Here is an 18,804-nt window from a genome sequence, read left to right as displayed (position 1 = left end):
GAATAACTATAGCTGGTCCACTGTTGTCATCCGAAGTGAGGGGGTAAAGTGAGTAGAGCAAGAATTGGTGTGGTGGGTGAGATGGAAACTCTCTGTCCATTTTTCATTCTCTGGGAGAGCTGGGTGAGAAGGGAGGAGATGGGGACAGAGAAGACGGATGACTTCTCTACACCGACAGCCTCAACTGAGAAACCCTGTAAAAACTGCCTGTTTTACTTTCCTGGATAAAGTCACTTGAGAATTCTGCAGCCTTGCAATTATTTTACTTCTACCCAAAAACCAGGTAGTCCTGTGACTCCAGTGCATGCACATCTGTATACGTTGCATACGTGCGTGCACATCTGCATGGATTCTTGCATCCGCTCATACATCCCAACCTCTAGTTTGCAACTCCCTGGGCTATCGCTGATTATCTTAGAGTAAATACTTAAGTTCTCAAATGCCTTAAATCTAAACTAAAATTTAATTAGTTTTTTTCTTAAAGATTCACAAATAGTAATAGCATTTTTTAAAAAGAGGATATGGGGGGCTTCCCTGGTGGCGCAGTGGTTGAGAGTCCGCCTGCCGATGCAGGGGACATGGGTTCGTGCCCCAGTCCGGGAAGATCCCACATGCCACGGAGCGGCTGGGCCCGTGAGCCATGGCTGCTGGGCCTGCGCGTCTGGAGCCTGTGCTCCACAACGGGAGAGGCCACAACAGTGAGAGGCCCGAGTACTGCAAAAATAAAAAAATAAAATAATAAAAAGAGGATATGTATTGGACATAGAAGTAGGGTGATAAAGCTGTTTTATATAACCCTTAAAACTGATATTTGCTATATTTCAACAAATCTAAGATACCACGAATTTTCAGCTTACTTTATTTCATGCATCACAAAGAAAGAAAAAAATTTTAACTGAAGAATTAAACATGATCATTATAGATTCTCGTTGCATCAATTTCAGAGATTCTGAAATATGAAAATAATACATCGGGCTTCCCTGGTGGCGCAGTGGTTGAGAGTGCGCCTGCCGATGCAGGAGACACGGGTTCATGCCCCGGTTCGGGAAGATCCCACGTGCCGCGGAGCAGCTAGGCCCGTGAGCCATGGCCGCTGAGCCGGCACGTCCGAAGCCTGTGCTCCGCAACGGGAGAGGCCACACAGTGAGAGGCCCGTGTACCACACACACACAAAAATCATAGAATCAAGGAAGTACATATTATTCTAATATCTATAGGAGCTATTGCTTAAAAATATTACATTTTCATTATAGTGTGTAGGTGCTTAGCTTTACGCAGTAGATGCATATTTTAAAATGTGGGTTTAAATTTGATCTTTTTATCTTACATTGTAATTTTTGAGCTACAGCAACAGCAATTCCACTAGTCTAATTCATGTTTTAAAGTTCTATAACATTTTCTTTTTCTGCTTTTGCAAAAAATTAAACTACTAAAAATAAGAGAAAAATGACTAACTTCTGATTTTTTACTATGGAAAGAAATTGGAAATTTAATGGCTACTATACTGTATTTACCTCTGCTCACATCATCTTAATTCATATATATTTTGTGGGAAAAATCGTGGCATGTGAAGTCAGACTTATGATTAAATAAATGTGATCTTGGAAAATACTTAACATTTCTTCGCTTTGGCTTCTTCATCTTTAAAAAGTGGAGCTCACAATCCCTCCATAGCAGGACTGTGGCTGATTTGAAATAAAAGATGTAAAGGACCTAAGCACAGTACTGGAAATATAGTATGCACTCATTAAATGTTTATATATTACTTTTATCATGAGTATTACTAATTCATTGTCACTGTTGATGATTTAATCAAAGACATATTTTAAAAGTTTAGATAGAGCAGGTTTGATCATTTTTCTAAACATGCAATAGGACAAAACAATAGGACACTGAAGCAAGTTGCAGAAAACCACTGTGACACTTTTATCACCAGCAGCAATAAACATGTTGATTATATACTATCCTTAGGAAACTTCTAGGTCTATTTAAGATGTATAATTAATTAATTTAATTAACACAGTAAGTAATTAAACAGCCTATTCTTAAGGCATTTTAAGCTATATGTTGAAGGATAGTGTATTAGTGGAGGAGAGAAAGACATAACATTTTCAAGACCCTCAATTTAAAATTATCGTTAAAAATCCTGATCTACATTGGGAAAAAAAGGATCTACTGAGCTATCTATTAATCTAATACTCAATTTGCTATTCTTTTCTTATTGAAGTATAGTTGATTTACAATATTGTGTTAGTTTCAGGTATACAGCAAAGTGATTCCGTTTTTTTTCAGATTATATTCCATTATAGGTTATTACAAAATGTTGGATATAATTCCCTGGGCTGTACAGTAAATCCTTGTTGCTTATTCTATTTTATGTATAGGAGTTTGTATCTGTTAATCCCATACTCCTAATTTGTCCCTCCTTCCCTCCCTCTCCCCCTCTGGTAACCACAAGTTTGTTTTCTGTCTGTGAGTCTGTTTCTGTTTTTGCATATACATTCTTCTGGATTGTTTTTTAGATTTCACATGTAAGTGATATATTAAAAAAAAGAATGAAATATTGCCATTTGCAGCAACATGGATGGACCTAAAGAATATTATACTTAGTGAAGTTAAGTCAGACAGAGAAAGACAATTCTAATTCATTTTTTATTGTTTTTGTTTTATGTTTCATTTTCAGTAGTCAGTTTTTTATCCCACCTCCTAAATACTGAGTGGTCTATCTATAAACATTGACATGTACCAGAGGTAATCTGTTAGTTCAAAGCTGAACCTCTAATTAAGGTAATTCTGGTTAGGTAAATGATTGTCTCCTAATTTTCTGTTTAAATCAACCCATACTGTATACCCTTAAAATGAAAAAGAGATAAACTTTTAATTTCAATGGTGTTTTGGTTCTTAAAAATTATACTTTGGGTTTCCTCTGGAAGAATAAGTATGCAAGATCAGCCAAGATAATTTGGAAAATAAGTAATATTAAGAAGAACAGATACCATTAACATTTACCTATGAGAATGCAAGGATGGTTCATCTTAACAGGTCAAAGGAGAAAAATGTTATCATCTCATAGACACTGAGAAGTGATTGACAAAATTTTGCACTTATTTCTGATGTTTAAAATCCATTAGAAAACAGAACGAGATGGATTCCTGATGTTATCCTAAATAGCTCAAACTAAAAGTTAGCTAATGATGAAAAATAGGAGCATTTCTCTTAATATCAGGAATACACCAAAGATGCCCACTGTCCCCTTGTTATTTAACATTGTTCAGAATGTGCCAGCAAATGTAATTACATATGAGAATGAAAGAAAATATATAGAAGGTAGAATCTGCATGTGATATGATCGTATACTTGGGAAAATTCAAAAGAACTGAAAAGCTACAAGCAAAATAAATCAGTTTGTAAAAGTTAATAAGTAGGGACTTCCCTAGTGGCACAGTGGTTAAGAATCTGCCTGCCAATGTAGGGGACACGGGTCCGGGAAGATCCCTCATGCCGCAGAGCAACTAAGCCTGTGCTCCACAACTACTGAGCCTGCACTCTAGAGCCCGTCAGCCACAACTACTGAGCCCGCAAGCCACAACTACTGAAGCCCGCATGCCTAGAGCCTGTGCTCCGCAACGAGAAGCCACTGCAATGAGACCCCCATGCACAGCAACGAAGAGTAGCCCCGCTCGCCGCAACTAGAGGAAGCCTGCGCGCAGCAAAAGACCCAAGGCAGCCAAAAATAAATAAATTTATTTATTTATTTATTAAAAAAAATAGTTAATAGGTAATAATCACTAGCTGCCCCCATTTCAAACAATAATTAGAAAACATGAATGAAAGATTTCATTCATAATTTTTAAAAAGCCTGAAAAATTAGCTTAACAAGGAACGTACAAAGCTAGAAAACTCTATAGAGGCATTTAAAATAGGATTGGATAATGTAAAGACGGAACTATGCAAAGCCATAGTCCATGAACGAGAACATACACCTTGGAGTAGACCTCATTTTATGTGTGTGAATGTATGTGTGTGTATAATTTAATATAATAGAAAATTATTTTGAATAAGTGAGTGTAATTTGGGTTATTCAAAAATGGGACTAGGACAGTTTGCTGTTTTTTTTTAAAGTGATAGCCTTATCTCACGTCCTAAGTGAAAACAAATGCCAGATGGAGAGACGTGGCCAATAGCGGCTCCCTGGCAGTCTGACACTTCTGCTCCCTCGGTGAACTTTCCACCGCCAACTCCCCCATCAGAACTTACTTGTTCATTGTCCCATTTCCTTTGAGCTTTCTAACTGACTGTATAGAAAGTACGATAAGCCAATTTGTACTTAAAGATGTTGATGAACAATAATGAAAGAATTTTCACTATTTTAGGAGCTTGTTGGGGACAGGGTGCCTCATTCCACATGAGTAACACTAATTATGAGAGATTCAGTGCCTGGGAAGCCAGAAGGAGAAAGATTTGTGGGCGGACAAGAATAGTCAACTGCTCTTATTAAAGACACACAGGTTTTTTTTTTTTTTAAGATTGTTTGATGTGGACCATTTTTCAAGTCTTTACTGAGTTTGTTACAACGTTGTTCGGTTTTATGTTTTGGTTTTTTGGCCGTGAGGCATGTGGGATCTTAGCTCCCCGACCAGGGAATGAACCCACACCGTCTGCACTGGAAGTCAAAGTCTTAACCACTGGACCACCAGGGAATTCCCAAGACACACAGCTTTAATTATACTAACAGACTAGTGTGACTCACAGGATAAGTAGAACTTTATTTCATTAATTTAATATTTGCTTTTGTTGTGCTATAGGATTGTTACTCATGGGTGACAATATTACACACAGGTCATTCTTTTTAAGGAATAAGAAGTTGTCATAATATACCATTGTGTGTTTGGAGGTAGAAGATGCCATTTCTTCCCCCAGACAAGAGACTCTTTAGGAAGGAGACACACGTTATTCATCTTATCATTAGACTCAAGCAGTTTTATTCAGTGCACACACTGTGCTAGGCACTTTGCTATAACTTGTCCTTTAACCAAGGATTTATCCTTCTCTTACCTCGGCCAAATAACGATTTGCCTAATGTGTTATCCTTTGATGAGGATTATTGGTTAAGGTGACAGTCTACACATCTTGCCAAAATAATCAAATTTCTCATGTCCCTTGCTGATGCTAAAAATAGGATGGATGTATCAGGCATTCATAAGAAGGTTTGTATCTTAGTTTCAGTTCTAATATAGATATGGGGTGAACCCATAAAACACAATTACTTTTGTGGCTGCAGTCATTACTGAGAGATCTACCCATCCAATGGTAACAAATGCTAGACATAAGCACAATATCACATTCTATGTGTGCAAAAAGTGGTGTTTACCCAGCCCGTCTTTGGTCAGACAAGTAATGCTGTTTTTTCCGCCTTTTTTGTTTGTGGCTGGGTTTTCTTGGCTTTTTTTCCCTTCAGCACAGAACTCTGAAAGCCTCTTAGTGATCCAACCCTACCAACCACAATTTACAAAGTCTCTCATAACAGTCTATGACAATAAAGAAAACACTAGTACAAATACGGTGTCCGATGTATAAAGCAATTCTTGCTCCAGCTTTGGCCGCCTCTCTGGCCTCTGCCAGCCTGAGGAGCAGTGCGGGGGGCTCAGGCCTGAGCAGGAGCACTTGGCCTTCAGACCTCCCGACCAGTCTCAGTGGAAAGCCATCTGTTTATACATATTTATACATCCTGAGCCCTGGGAAGTGACTCTACTTGATGTTAATATTCCTGCTTGTTGATTTCACATTGGGTACCTGTTTGTGAAAGACTTCCTGAAACTTACTTTGAAATGTATCTGAAAGGGTGATATGGAGGAGAGAGATCAATATGCAAATCACACCAATCACCTTGCTCTCCAACATGGGTTGTTCAGTGCATTCAAGGTGACCTCCCTAGGACGCTGGAAGGAAGCAAGGTGATTTACATGTATCTGTATATTTTAATATTGGCTTCAAACTATTTTTGTGAATATTTTATAAGGTAGCTAATATACAGGAAGGTTTTTATTTAATACTTAAATAAATAAATATGCATGTTTGGGAGCATTAAAAATTTTTCCCTGAAGAAGCTGCACAGTCAGAAATGCTTAGAGATCTTGGAACGAATCTGAAGTTCCATCAGGACAAGAACTGCAGCCACTTTGCTCACATTTGAATATATCACATCTAATGTAGACTCAAGATTGAAGGAGGTCTTCCCTGGTGGCGCAGTTGTTGAGAGTCCTCCTGCCGATGCAGGGGACATGGGTTCGTGCCCCGGTCCAGGAAGATCCCACATGCCATGGAGTGGCTAGGCCCGTGAGCCATGGCCGCTGAGCCTGTGCATCCAGAGCCTGTGCTCTGCAACAGGAGAGGCCACAACTGAGAGGCCCGTGTACCACCAAAAAAAAAAAAAAAAAAAAAAAGATTGAAGGAAAAGAACAAGTAAATGACTGATGACTTCTTGAACTCTGTAAACTAATATTTTTAAATAAACATGAGTCATTGACCAACTCACAAAGCCATTCAGAATGTTATAAGCCTGGTTCTCATCTATTGGATGTCTTACCAATGTTATAATTGATAATTATTAATATTATAGCCTGAAGCAATAATGCCTCCATATAATCATACTACAGGTTAATTTTTGTTGAAAGTTATGTTCATCTGGACTTCTTGCTTTAATCGTGTTTCCCCCAGGTCTATTTGCCTCTTCATAGCTTATAAACTATGTAGAGGCAGGTTTACAATGTGAACTAAAAACACAGCTCTGGCTTCTTATATGTTTTTGTAAAACTCTCTTATTTCATCCCAAAATATGAAAAGCCAATGGTGATGATGACTACCAGTAAGCTATGTTGTTAGCATATTCTTGACTAACCATTTCCTGGAGTCAGTAAGTCTCTGAGCCTCCAAAGGTTTACTGGAAAATGGGGAGTAAAACCAGAGCCATAATCACTGAACAATTAATTCTTACCTGGAATTCTTATTTTATTCCCTGGGAATCAGTGCATAGTTGGCCTTATCTCTTGCAGGATTCACAATATAAATGAAACTATCTCCTGGTGCTAAGAATGATGTACCCAAAGATTCACAGCCCTTTGATCCTCAGTCATATATTCACTGTTATTTCATATAGTCTATGCTGCCCTAACAAAGAGACTCATCCCTCATTGGACAAAATAAGATAGAAGTTTTTTCTCTCGTGTGCAGTAATCCGGAGGTGGCAGTTCAGGGCTGGCAGGAAGGCACCTCCATCCTCAACAGGTACCTTCCATCTCTGGATCCAAATTTGTTTCTCCATATATTGTCATCTCCATACAGAGGAAAGGGAGAAAGAAAAAAGTCAAGGTGGTACCTGGAAGTTGAGAGGTCAATCATTTCTAGTAGCATCTTATTGGCTGGAACTTACTCATAAAATGACACATGGATGTCATGTCAAAGTAGGCTACACATTGTAGTCTCTAGCGGGGCAACCATTTGCACCAAAGCTTGAGGAAAGGGGTTGCCTGTAACTAACTGGAGAGAGGAGAGGATGGATTCTAGGGGGACAGTGAGTGATCTCCAGTGCTCATTAAACCCTATTTAGGCAGGAAAGTGGGTTCACTTTATGAACAAGAGGTAACTCTTTATATATACAAGTCTATGAAAAATTGGAACAGTCAAGATTTTATTTTCTAAAAGTTAAAGATTTTTAGATTTTTTAGATTAAGATTATTTTTTAAGATTATCTTTAAGATTATTTAGATTCCAGAAGAGAGAGAAATTTGAAGGTAGATTTAACAGCATGCATCTTTCTGAGGAACTCTCAAAGTTTCATTTAGTCATATGCATCTGTGATCTGTGAATAAACCTTGATTCTCACTTGTCCAGTTTTTAGTAGGTTTTGTGGATTCAAGAACATTAATTTAAAACCAGAAAGTTCATCAGATTGAGTGGTTGTTTTTTTCATCTGTAAAGCTGATTCCTTAGAATTCCAATGTCAATTATTATGGGAAACCTATTCCCATTTTTAAAACTAGCACATAAGAAATCAATTAAAAGTTGAGTAGATCTTAACTGTTTATGAAATTGTAATCACTGGAGTTGTTACATAGCCATTATTTCTCATTTGCTTTGTAGTTAATACACACACAACAGAAACAAGGGGAAAAATTAAACCCCGTTCATTATCTCTTTGCCTTTGTATATAAGAGTATGTGTCCCAAGAAAGTTTCTTGTAAACCCACAAGGCAACTTGGGGTTTGGGGGCACTGATGTTCCCAAATCAAGATGTTAGTCATGTAGTGGTTTTCCAATGGGATTTCATCTCTGCCATAACAGTTTTGGGAACTGCAATTCAATCAACCCCAATTATATCTAGCATTTATAAAAGCTGCCTTTATGGGAAAGCCAAAGTATGACCCACAGAATTTTCCTACAAAACCAAGGCCATCTACTGCCTTTTGCCCAACAATGGGCCATTGGCCGTGATGCGTTCAATCTCAGGGGAGAGCCAGGGCAAAAGGTAGGAGGGTCTGCACGTGGGAAATAACCAGGGAATGATGTTGTCAGAGGTGGGCTTATCTTTGTGCTAAAAGTACTCCAGGGTGGAAGGAAAGATATTCTGGCTTGACATTTTTAAAGCAACAGAGCAGAAGAAGGACGTTCCTGAAAGAGGAGCATCTCGTTATGTGGCATGGGGATCTTGAGCTAAGACTCCAGAAGTCAGGAAGACTGAGGGTCCTCAGTTGGAGGGGACTTGGTAAAGGATGGTTGGATTGCTCCACCAGGAGTGGCTCGTCCTAGGAGAAGTACAGCCTGTGGAACTGGAGAGAATGGCCTGCCCTAGAGCAGCGTTTTCCAAACCTGCTTGATCTTAAGAATCACTTGGGGACCTTGTTTACAAAAGAAAGAAAAAGGTTCCTAGATTACTGTTACAAAGATTCTGATTTGGTAGTTTAGGAGTAGACTTTGTGACATGGGAAATCTTTTTTTAGAAGGGCTGGGGGCTGGTCCATCTTTACAAGAAGGCTTCAGGGTGGATACTGACCAAAGAGGTGTTCTAAGCATCCTAAGAAGAGTTGAGGGCCACTGGAGGACAGGGGAGCCATTGATGAATGAATGACTATATTTAAGAAGTAGGATTCAGCCTGTGTTGTGTGGAGAAGACGGGTCTTGGAAGTTGCAGAGAACAGTCTGTATCTGAGATGACCAGACAATAAATGTTTGCTTGAACTTTTTGAGATTCAGGGTCTGAGAGGTCCATTCTCTCGTAGCTTCCTCATCACGAGGGTGCTACCCCAGTCCTTAGTTATTGCCCTTTGAGAGCACTAGGTGGTAATAGCAGCAGTAGCAGCAGTAAAAATAATCTTGATAATTATAAACTGTAAGGCTTATCTTCATCAGAAGGTTTAGGTGAACTCAGAATCTCTTCTCCTCAGTGCCTGTACCTGCTTCCCATCTGATCTACCCTTGTGTGGTGAATTACTATGATATTATCTCCATCGCCCCAAATCAGAAGCCAGAAGATGGCCTTAGACACTTACTCACTGACTTTTCATCTCACCCCCGTCCTGGGAATTCTACCTCCTTACGAAACCTTCACATACTTTACTCTGTGTCACTGCTGTTGTCACCTGAACACAGGTGTCACCATCACCATTGTCATTTTGCATCTGGACCACTGCAAGTGGGCACCCCATCCTACTCACATTACCTCCAGTCCATCCTCCACAGCTGAGTGACTTCTCAACTTACAATCTTACTTTCCTACTTAAGGAAATCCTTTGGGGGACCCCCTATAGTCATCAGGATAAATTCTGAGCTGCTGAACACACAACACAAAGCCTTTTGTGTTCTGGAACCCTCCTTCTAACGCCAGCCTCTCCAGGCTCATTACCTTGTGGCTCCATCTCCTCACCCCACCTCAGCTTGTGCTCGGTGGACCCACCTCAGGAAGGTGCTAGAAGTTCCCTAACCTGGTTGTGCCCTTCCCCACCCCACCCCCGCCCCCCTGCTACAGCCATAAACACAGTGAAGCCAGAGAGGATATCCATCCAGGACATGCAGCATCTTAGCATCCTGCTGAGCATCTGGCCCTAGCAGCCATCAGTGAGCTTTGTGGGATGGATGGATGGATGGATGAAATGATGGATGAATTATGGGTCTTTGCGCATGTTCTTTATGTGCCATTCCAGGCTCTTTGTGTACAGTTTTCTAATTGTCTTTCAAAATTTAGCTCAGGCATTACTTCCCAAAGAGTCCCCCAGTGATGCCCGCCTGCCCACCTTTGGGGTTAGGGGCCCATTTTGTGCACACCTAGGGCTTCTCGTATTCACCCCATCATAGCATTGACCCCAGGAGCCGGGTGTGGGTCTGACTCACCCAGATGTGAGCTTTCCAAGGACAGAGACTATGTGATGTTTGGTTTCTCTAGCCAATGACAGGTACAACGAGTAGGCGCTCAGTTAATGTTTAAAGAGCACGTTTAATGAATACACGAGTGATCTGTGCTCATTCCTGCTCTCGGCGTCATCAGGTGGCTGGTTGTTTAATCTTGTCGGAAGCTAGCCACATTACAAGGGCCTGGAAGGTTCTCGTCAAGGGGTGGAGGTCTTCTTCAAGAGGGAGCGTCTTCCCTCTTTGGGGCATGAACACCATAGGGACTTGGAGTCTGGAGGACCTTCACGGCCATCCTGCCCCTTCCCTCCCTGGCCTCACTGGTCCACAGTGGCTGGCCTGGTACCTCTGTTCCCCTTTAGTTCCATTTGTAGCAGTCAGAAATACTTTGGGGAAGAGTCGATGTGAGAGTAAGCCTTCTACAGAGGAGATAGGGCTTTGTGAATGTCAGAAGCTCTGCCAATATGAGGTGGCATAATTATGTTTCAAGTGGCAAAAGAGAGCAGAGACGTGGTAAATAGCACAGTTAGCCCAAGATTCCCCACTGCAGTTACCCTGCCAAGCCTTAGATGAAACTTTTTTTTTTTTTTTTTCTGTACACGGGCCTCTCACTGTTGTGGCCTCTCCCGTTGCGGAGCACAGGCTCCGGACGTGCAGTCTCAGCGGCCATGGCTCACGGGCCCAGCCGCTCCGCGGCATGTGGGATCCTCCCGGACCGGGGCACGAACCCGTGTCCCCTGCATCGGCAGGCGGCCTCTCAACCACTGTGCCACCAGGGAAGCCCTAGATGAAACTTTTTAAATGAGTACCCTAGCTCAAGACACTTTAAAATTGGGCTTTTTATGAAGACTAATATTGCTGTCATAGGGCTACTTTATGAAAACCCGAAGGGACCTTTACCTAGAGCAGAAGCTTCCTCATTTAAACCATGAAGGTTAAACAATAAAAACTAATTTTCTATTCCCAGCATAGCCATCGCCCTGCCGGGAAAGCATCACTGTGCTTCAGGAAAACAAGGGCACCGTATTCTTTAGCCGTTCGGTGGGTAGAGTACATTATGTGTGTGCAAAGACATGTCTTTTCCAATCAGCAGACTTCTTCTGGGAGAAATGAGCCCTCGCTGACTGTACTTGGGGTGGAAGGAGGAGGCCAGTCCACATTTTTCTTGGTAAAACTCTTTCTTGAGAATTTCCGGGGATGGTCGTGGGTTGGTGGCTAATTCAGTGAGGAGACAAAGAGATGAGGGGGTTCAGAGCTGAGGTGCATGAGGGCGGGGGAGATAGAATCCTGTGGAGAAGACTCTGGCTTTGAGAGAATTTTTAAAATCAGTAGTTCATAGTAAGAAATCAAGAATTTTAGGGACGAGAGGGTAAAGTTACAAATTCAAGTCTCTCACCTTCAGGATTAGGGGGGCTTATGCCTTATCTACTGTTTCACCTGCCCCGACCCTTGCTGGACCCTGAGCCCCTCCTATCTCCCCCTCCCCTCCTCCTCCCCTGTGGGGATTGGGGGGAGATGCCCTTCCCCCTTCCCCGTGCTCCTGCCCTCTCCCTGCTGGTGCTGGGTACCCTGTAGGGCTTTGCTCCAGGGGATCTGGGCTGAGAAGCACAGGCTCCACTCTAGCTGAATGACATGTATTTAGGTGACAGAACCTTTAATGGCTCCTGCTCTTAAAGTTCTTTGCTTTGAAGTGTTTTCGAACTGTCACCATTGACTCTTCATGACAAGCTGGGGGGCCTCCAGCTCCATCCAAGTGCATACAGAGTGTTCCCGCATGTCCTGTGGATTGGAAGCTCCACGTGAGCTTTCGGAGAGCAGGCAAGCGAAGCTAAGGCATCAATTCTAATCCTGTCTCTTTAGTTGCTCCACAACACCTCGTGGCTATTCTTTTGGTGCCTTGTGAGCCAAGAATGCCATGGGAAAAAAATCTTTACAATTAAAGATGAGCTATCGATAAGACAGTAAGACATTTCTCCAGGGGAGCAGTTGTACGCCAAGTCTGCACGGATGGGAGGGCAGGAGACCTGCAGAGAGAAATAACTCTAAGTAGTTCTGTGTGGCTTGAGTGTCCAGAGTGTCCTCAGGGGTGATGGAGTTTGGGGGTGCAGGGGAGGAATAGCTGGAGGGTCTGGAATGGTAAGCAGCCTGGTCGTGCAGGGCCTTATAAACCCAGGTAAGGAATGTAGACTTGTTCCTGAAGTCTGCAGGCAGCCCCTGGAGGGTTTTCAGAAGAGAAGGGACTTCATTGACAGAGGAATGGATAAAGGAGATGTGGTATATATACACGATGGAATATTACTCAGCCATAAAAAAAGAATGAAATAATGCCATTTGCAGCACGTGGATGGACCTAGAGATTGTCATACTAAGTAGTATTTGTAGTATTGTCATACTACAACTGAACTTATTTACGAAACAGAAATAGACTCACAGACATAGGAAACAAACTTACGGTTACCAAAGGGGAAGTAGGGGAAGGGATAAGTTAGGAGTTTCGGATTAAAATATACACACTACTATATATAAGATAGATAACCAACAAGGCCTTACTGTATAGCACAGGGAACTATATTCAATATCTTGTAATAACCTATAATGGAAAAGAATCTTAAAAAGAATCTATCTATCATCTATCTATCTATCTATATAATTGAATCACTTTGCTGTGTGCCTGAAACTAACACAACATTGTAAATCAACTATATTTCCATAAGAATTTTTAAAAACCTTTCAAAAAAGAAGAGAAGGGGCTTGCTTCCATGCAGACTTTCTGATGCTCACTCTAGCAGCAATGGACCAGTTGGAGGAAAGCAGGAGATCAGGAGAGGAGGTAGGAGGTTATTATTGGAATCCTAATGAGAAATGATAAAGCTTGAAGGAAGGCAGTGGTCCTCTGGCTGGAGAGGAGAGGATGGATTTCTGAGCTATTTAAAAGGTGGAAGTCTGCAGGATTTCTCTGCAAAATTAGGAAACTGGCTATTCATTTTCAGAAGCAACCCATATGTGGCATTTATGTGCTAACTCAGCTGATGAAAACACTGTTCTTGTAACTAAGTTGGAGAAGAATTACAGGAAGGGTATCATTCAGATGTTAAAATGAATGCATTGCATATGTTAACAAGTGTATGAGCCCTGTATTATATCTGGCAAACGGGGTGTTAAATCCTTGTTCAACCAGCCAGATGTCCCTGCAGCTGCCATTGGGATTGCAGGGGGAGCCAGCCACCTGAGACCCCAGGTAGGAGCTGGTGCCAGTGGTTTCTGGAAGCATCTGGCTAGACAAATTGTTTCTCCTGTGCTGATTGACAGGTCCCACATGGATCACACAATTCACATCACAATGAACAGATGGGATTTTCAGTCTGATAAGGCCAGACTCCAGGAACTTGACCTTTTTTCAGGGAATCTTTACAGCTGGGAGTGTCCCCAGTGCAAATTTAAATCTATTTATACATATGATTTTGTAAGACCAAAAAAAAAAAAAAAAACCACTTCAGTCAAACAAACTAAGGCCAATTTAATAACATTCGCTCTTGAATTGGTATGCTATCAAAGTCTTGTTTGGGGCAGTTATCCAGCTGAGTTTGCAAAGGCTGGCTTAAGCGTTTGCTGTAAATGTTTAAATTACCTGGAGCAAAATTCCCATAATTACTCAAAAGAAGTTGAAAGTACTGATAGATGTTTATATTTATTCTTACTGAGTACAATCTCTCCTAAGTGACTTTGATATATCAAGACTGAGCCAGTTCTGGGATGTCTCCCTCCTCCCTCTTTTGGAAAAAGATCCAAGATATTCAAGGGAGCCTGTCCCAGCAGTCTCCCTGTCACACTCCTGGGAATTGTACTTCTGGGATGTTGAATTCAGGCGAAGTTAAAGAGAAGCAGTCCTACAGACCACAGTTACACAATCATATTAATCTTTTGTGTACTTTCTTTCCTGGAGGAGAAATTGTGAAATCCCAACATTTTTTCTATGAGTGAAATAAAAAGTCGAAATTTAAAAGGAAAGAAAAATCATACCGGTTGTTTTCTTGTCTGTTCAAATGTACTCGGACAGCAAAGACGAAAAGTCAGTGCAGTCTAAATAGGAAGATACCACAAGGAGCAGATTTTCAAATGTTGTGAAACTTCTGCATCTCTCTTGTTTTTAGACTTTGGAGTTGGGGGCGAAGGCAGTTTCAAATCTGCGAGATCTGGCTGTGGAAGCCCAGGCTTGACAATGTTAGACAGTGTCCACTAGGTGGCAGTATGTCAGAGGATTTCTTCTATCCTTGAATTGGCAGCGATTTCTTTGGCTGTCTACCAGTCGGTCGGTTTTCCTTTTTGTCCTGTTTTGAAGGGTTAAATGGAGCTCTCATAATTTAGGCGCAAATTATGCTTATTTAAGAAGTGCATAAATTCGCTGAAAAGCCTACTTGTTACAGTGTGACCATAAATAGGTTCCTTCATTCATGGGATTTTTCTTAGTAACTTACAGGTGATCCTAATGGTCATGAGTAGGTTTTGGAAACCAGGGGGTAGTTCTCTTTGTCCTTGCATGTGACAGATGCTAAACATGCTGTATTCTGAGAAGGTAGATCGCTGATCTTCCTGGGGAGCAGGGCACTGGGCTCTCTTTAGTAGCTTTCAGCCAAGAGAAGAGCGCACGGAGGGCTGTCTGCCTGGCTTCCTCAGCCTGGAAACTGTTTCTGGCTTCTGTTGGAGGCTGTTTGCTGGGAGGTGTATCAGAACTGCCTATACGTCTTTATGCAAAGCTGTGGGCATTCTGAGAGTGTAGACAACATATGAGTGCATTGAATGTCTATCCAGAGAGTTAACTTTTTTTTTTCTAATTTACAGCTGGATATAAAATAAGATAAAACACATATAACATTTTTTAAAAGATCTCTTTCATGTGAATAATTTGTTCAGAGGAAAGGAGTTAGGATGTTCTTTGTAGTGTCTTCCCCAAATTATTAATAGATGAATCAGAACTTTCTGCATTCAAAGAAACCAGAAGCAATGTCTGAATGATTAAATTTGGGACTTAAAGAACTCTGCAAATTTTAAAACACTCTAATTAATGTGACAAAAGAAGAGGACTACTGTGGATGAAAATAAACATAAATGCAAAGCTTAGGAAATAAATGGAATTGTCCGTTGGGGTGAAGTTTGGGTACTCCTTTAAAAGAGTTTCTTATAATTTTGAAAATTAAAAATATTAGGGGGCCATTCAAGAGAAAACTATGCTTGGTATGTACGTAGCAAAGTATCTGATCTTTGAGAAAAATGACCAAACAGAGTGGCCCTGCTCTGTGGAGTGGCCTTGATGGAGTCACATTTAGAGACGTGAGGCCCCCATGTCCAGGGCCCTCATGGCTTACTTTGGAGGCTTCACTAGCCAAGCTCTGAACAAGTCTTGGCAGGTTCTGAGCCTGCTGTTTTCTGAAGCCCCCTCCCCAAGAATTCTGAGACCATATTTCCTGATGTTGAGGTTCCTTTTTGTCAGATCCCTGGTCAAGGTGGGCCTCCTTTCAGAGTTTCTACTTCAGGGAGGGGACCACCCTCTAAGAATTTCCTGACAGGTATAGAGAGGGAAAAAAAATTTCTTCCCTCTCCCCACTTAAGTTCACCAGTCGGGGCCCTGTAAATTAGACTGACAAGAGATAAATTATAAGAGAAAAGCATACCAATTTATTTAATGTAAGTTTTATGTGACACAGGAGCTTTCATTAGGAAATGAAGACCCACAGGAATAGTTAAGCTGAGTGGTTTTTATACCCAGTTTGATGAAGGGTGGAAAGGTGTAGAAAAATTAGACAGGACAGGACAGGACAGGGTCTGAGCTAAGGATGGTAAACTGGGGGAAACGGAGCAAGGCCTGTTCCTTCAGATTCCTCGAGGCGTCCTCCCGTCTTAAGAGACGAAGACGCTCCTTTCTTCCCAGTGGTAAGGCACTTCTCACATGAGGGTCTGTGACCTGCTTCAGGGGAGAAGGACAAAGCCAGGTAGTCCTTCCTGCCTCTGCCATTTCCCCAAATCCTTTAGCTTAAAATATTCCACTTGCCAAAGCACCATATTTGGGGGTAGCATGTCCTGAACCCCATCACAGGCCACTGATACTTTCCTGCCAGCTTCCAGTAGAGTTGTTGACCACATCTTGTGAAGGGGGGTGGGCTGATAGCTCTAGAAGAGGACTGGGAAAGTGTAAGCTCAAGTCCCAGGGTTATTGGGGGCATCCTTATTCTCCCTTGGCCTCCATTTTCCAGTCTGAAAAGTGAGCTTAGTAGTAGTTACCCAGCCTCTGATTCTAACATGAATCAACCAGGGTAATACAAGGGGAGATAGTTGGCTTTTTGCTGGCTGCAGATGTAAGGGATGATTTAATTTTTTTTTTTTTTTTTTTTTGCGGTATGCAGGCCCCTCACTGTTGTGGCCTCTCCCGTTGCGGAGCATAGGCTCCAGACACGCAGGCTCAGCGGCCATGGCTCATGGGCCCAGCCGCTCTGCAGCATGTGGGATCTTCCCGGACCGGGGCACGAACCCGTGTCCCCTGCATCGGCAGGCGGACTCCCAACCACTGTGCCACCAGGGAAGCCCGGGATGATTTAATTTTCAACACTTGGAATATATATAAATCGTGAGGATATAATAAATCTAGGACGAAATAGAGCTGTCGCCAAGCAACCATTCACGGAAATGCTCAATTAGTCATAATGTTTCTCAACGCCTGCTGCATATTAGAATCACCTGGGGAGATTCTTGTAAAAAGCTACCAAGTCAATATCAGACTAATTGAGTTAGACTGGCTGGAGTTGGGCCAGAGTACCCTAAAACTGTAGTCTTAGAAGAATGTTATGTTTGTGGTTGATATCTGTGCACATAAATAACAATGATCTTGAGTTCAAAAGATTGGGGTGGGGTAGGGATATAAGAACAGATACTGAGACTACATTTTTTGTAGCCTGAGGCTATAGACACATCATGTACTTTGCTTTTCATGTGGAAACTTACCTATAGGGTTTCTAAGAGGAATTGCAATTCTTGGATACCCAACAATATATAACATGAAAGCAGCATTACCTCATGGGCCTTTAGCTCAAGTTTTAATTCATCCTGGGTCATGACACACTTTTTTTTTTTTTTTTAAGCAGACATTGAAAGTGTTTCTGAATGACACTGGTTATTGAATTTTCTTGAAATGAAAAGTTTCCGTGACAGATCTGACCTAGCACCTGCTGATTAAATGGGCAGAAGTTTATTCCCAGGTAGAAGAGAACAAACTTTCCCTGCCCACTTAATCAGTGACTTTTGTCTGCTGCTCCTTTGGCCTGGTCTCAAGCTTCAAGAAGATCTCAGATTTGCTCATCTCTGAAATCTTTTGGGATGTGAGAGGGATTGCTCTTCTCAAATGGAGGCCCCAGGTCAGCAACACCAGCTCGTCTGTTACAAATGCAAATTCTCAGATCCCGCCCCAGACCAAGCAGATCAGAAACTGTGTTTCAACAAGCCCTCTGGGAGATCGGTGCTGCATGTTCAAGGTTGAGAACCACTGAGCTAGCAAAATGGATCTTACCTTGTTTTTCTCAATAATAAGTGTGCTTTTCTCAATAGAAAAGCACCAAGCAGGCATTTGTAGGCATGTCATACTTTGCTTTCCTTCCTTCTTCTCCCTCCCCTCTTCCTTCTGAGGATGAGGCAGATCGGGGCTAGAGGGAAAATGAGGGGTAGCTTTAAATCTCTGAATTACTGTCATCCAGGTTCCTATTTGTTCCAATCTTTTAAGAGATAATAATCAGATAAAGTTACATTATGTACACATATATAAGTATATAAAGAGATACACAATGTATAAAGATATATTGTATCATAAATGTATAAAGCTATATACAATGTATAGTAAACATTGTGTGTGTGTATATATCTCCATTATAAGTGTAAAAAGATATATACAATGAATAAAGATACACTATATATATATTATATATGGAATGTATTATGTATTTATAAAGGTAAAAGATACACTGTGTATATATAAATGTATAAAGGTATACACAATGTATAATAGGTACATTGTGCATATATAAATCTCTGTTGTGAATGCAGGGAAGACTAAACCAGGAAATTCCAGAAATCAGGGTACCATTGGGAATCCAAAGATCATGAGAAAAGACTTGGGAGATTGGCAGTGAGCAGGGGAGAGAAATAAATCTTGGATGGAGTGGGGAGAGGAACAAAGCCTGGTAAGGGCCACTGCATTGCACAACCCAAAAGAGCCAGCCATCATTTGCCTGGAATTTCCTGCAGAGATGCTCCCAGAGCTGTGCAGGGCAGTGCCCTGGGTCAAGGCAAGGGCAGGAAGTAGCCTTGGATGAGGCTGTAAAGTTTCCTTCTAAAAATCAGTCATGCTGTGACTTCTTTAAGATG

At 41.5% G+C, this 18,804-nt stretch overlaps 1 protein-coding gene across 1 annotated transcript in view; it reads left to right on the top strand.

Annotated features, from left to right (window-relative positions):
* Positions 1 to 18,804, top strand: part of TNFSF11 (TNF superfamily member 11) — a 34,763-nt gene that overhangs the window by 8,391 nt on the left and 7,568 nt on the right. The window lies entirely within an intron of this gene.

Source organism: Mesoplodon densirostris, chromosome 17, assembly GCF_025265405.1.
Source record: "Mesoplodon densirostris isolate mMesDen1 chromosome 17, mMesDen1 primary haplotype, whole genome shotgun sequence".
NCBI lineage: Eukaryota > Metazoa > Chordata > Mammalia > Artiodactyla > Ziphiidae > Mesoplodon > Mesoplodon densirostris.
This window is presented reverse-complemented; position numbering and strand designations above follow the sequence as displayed.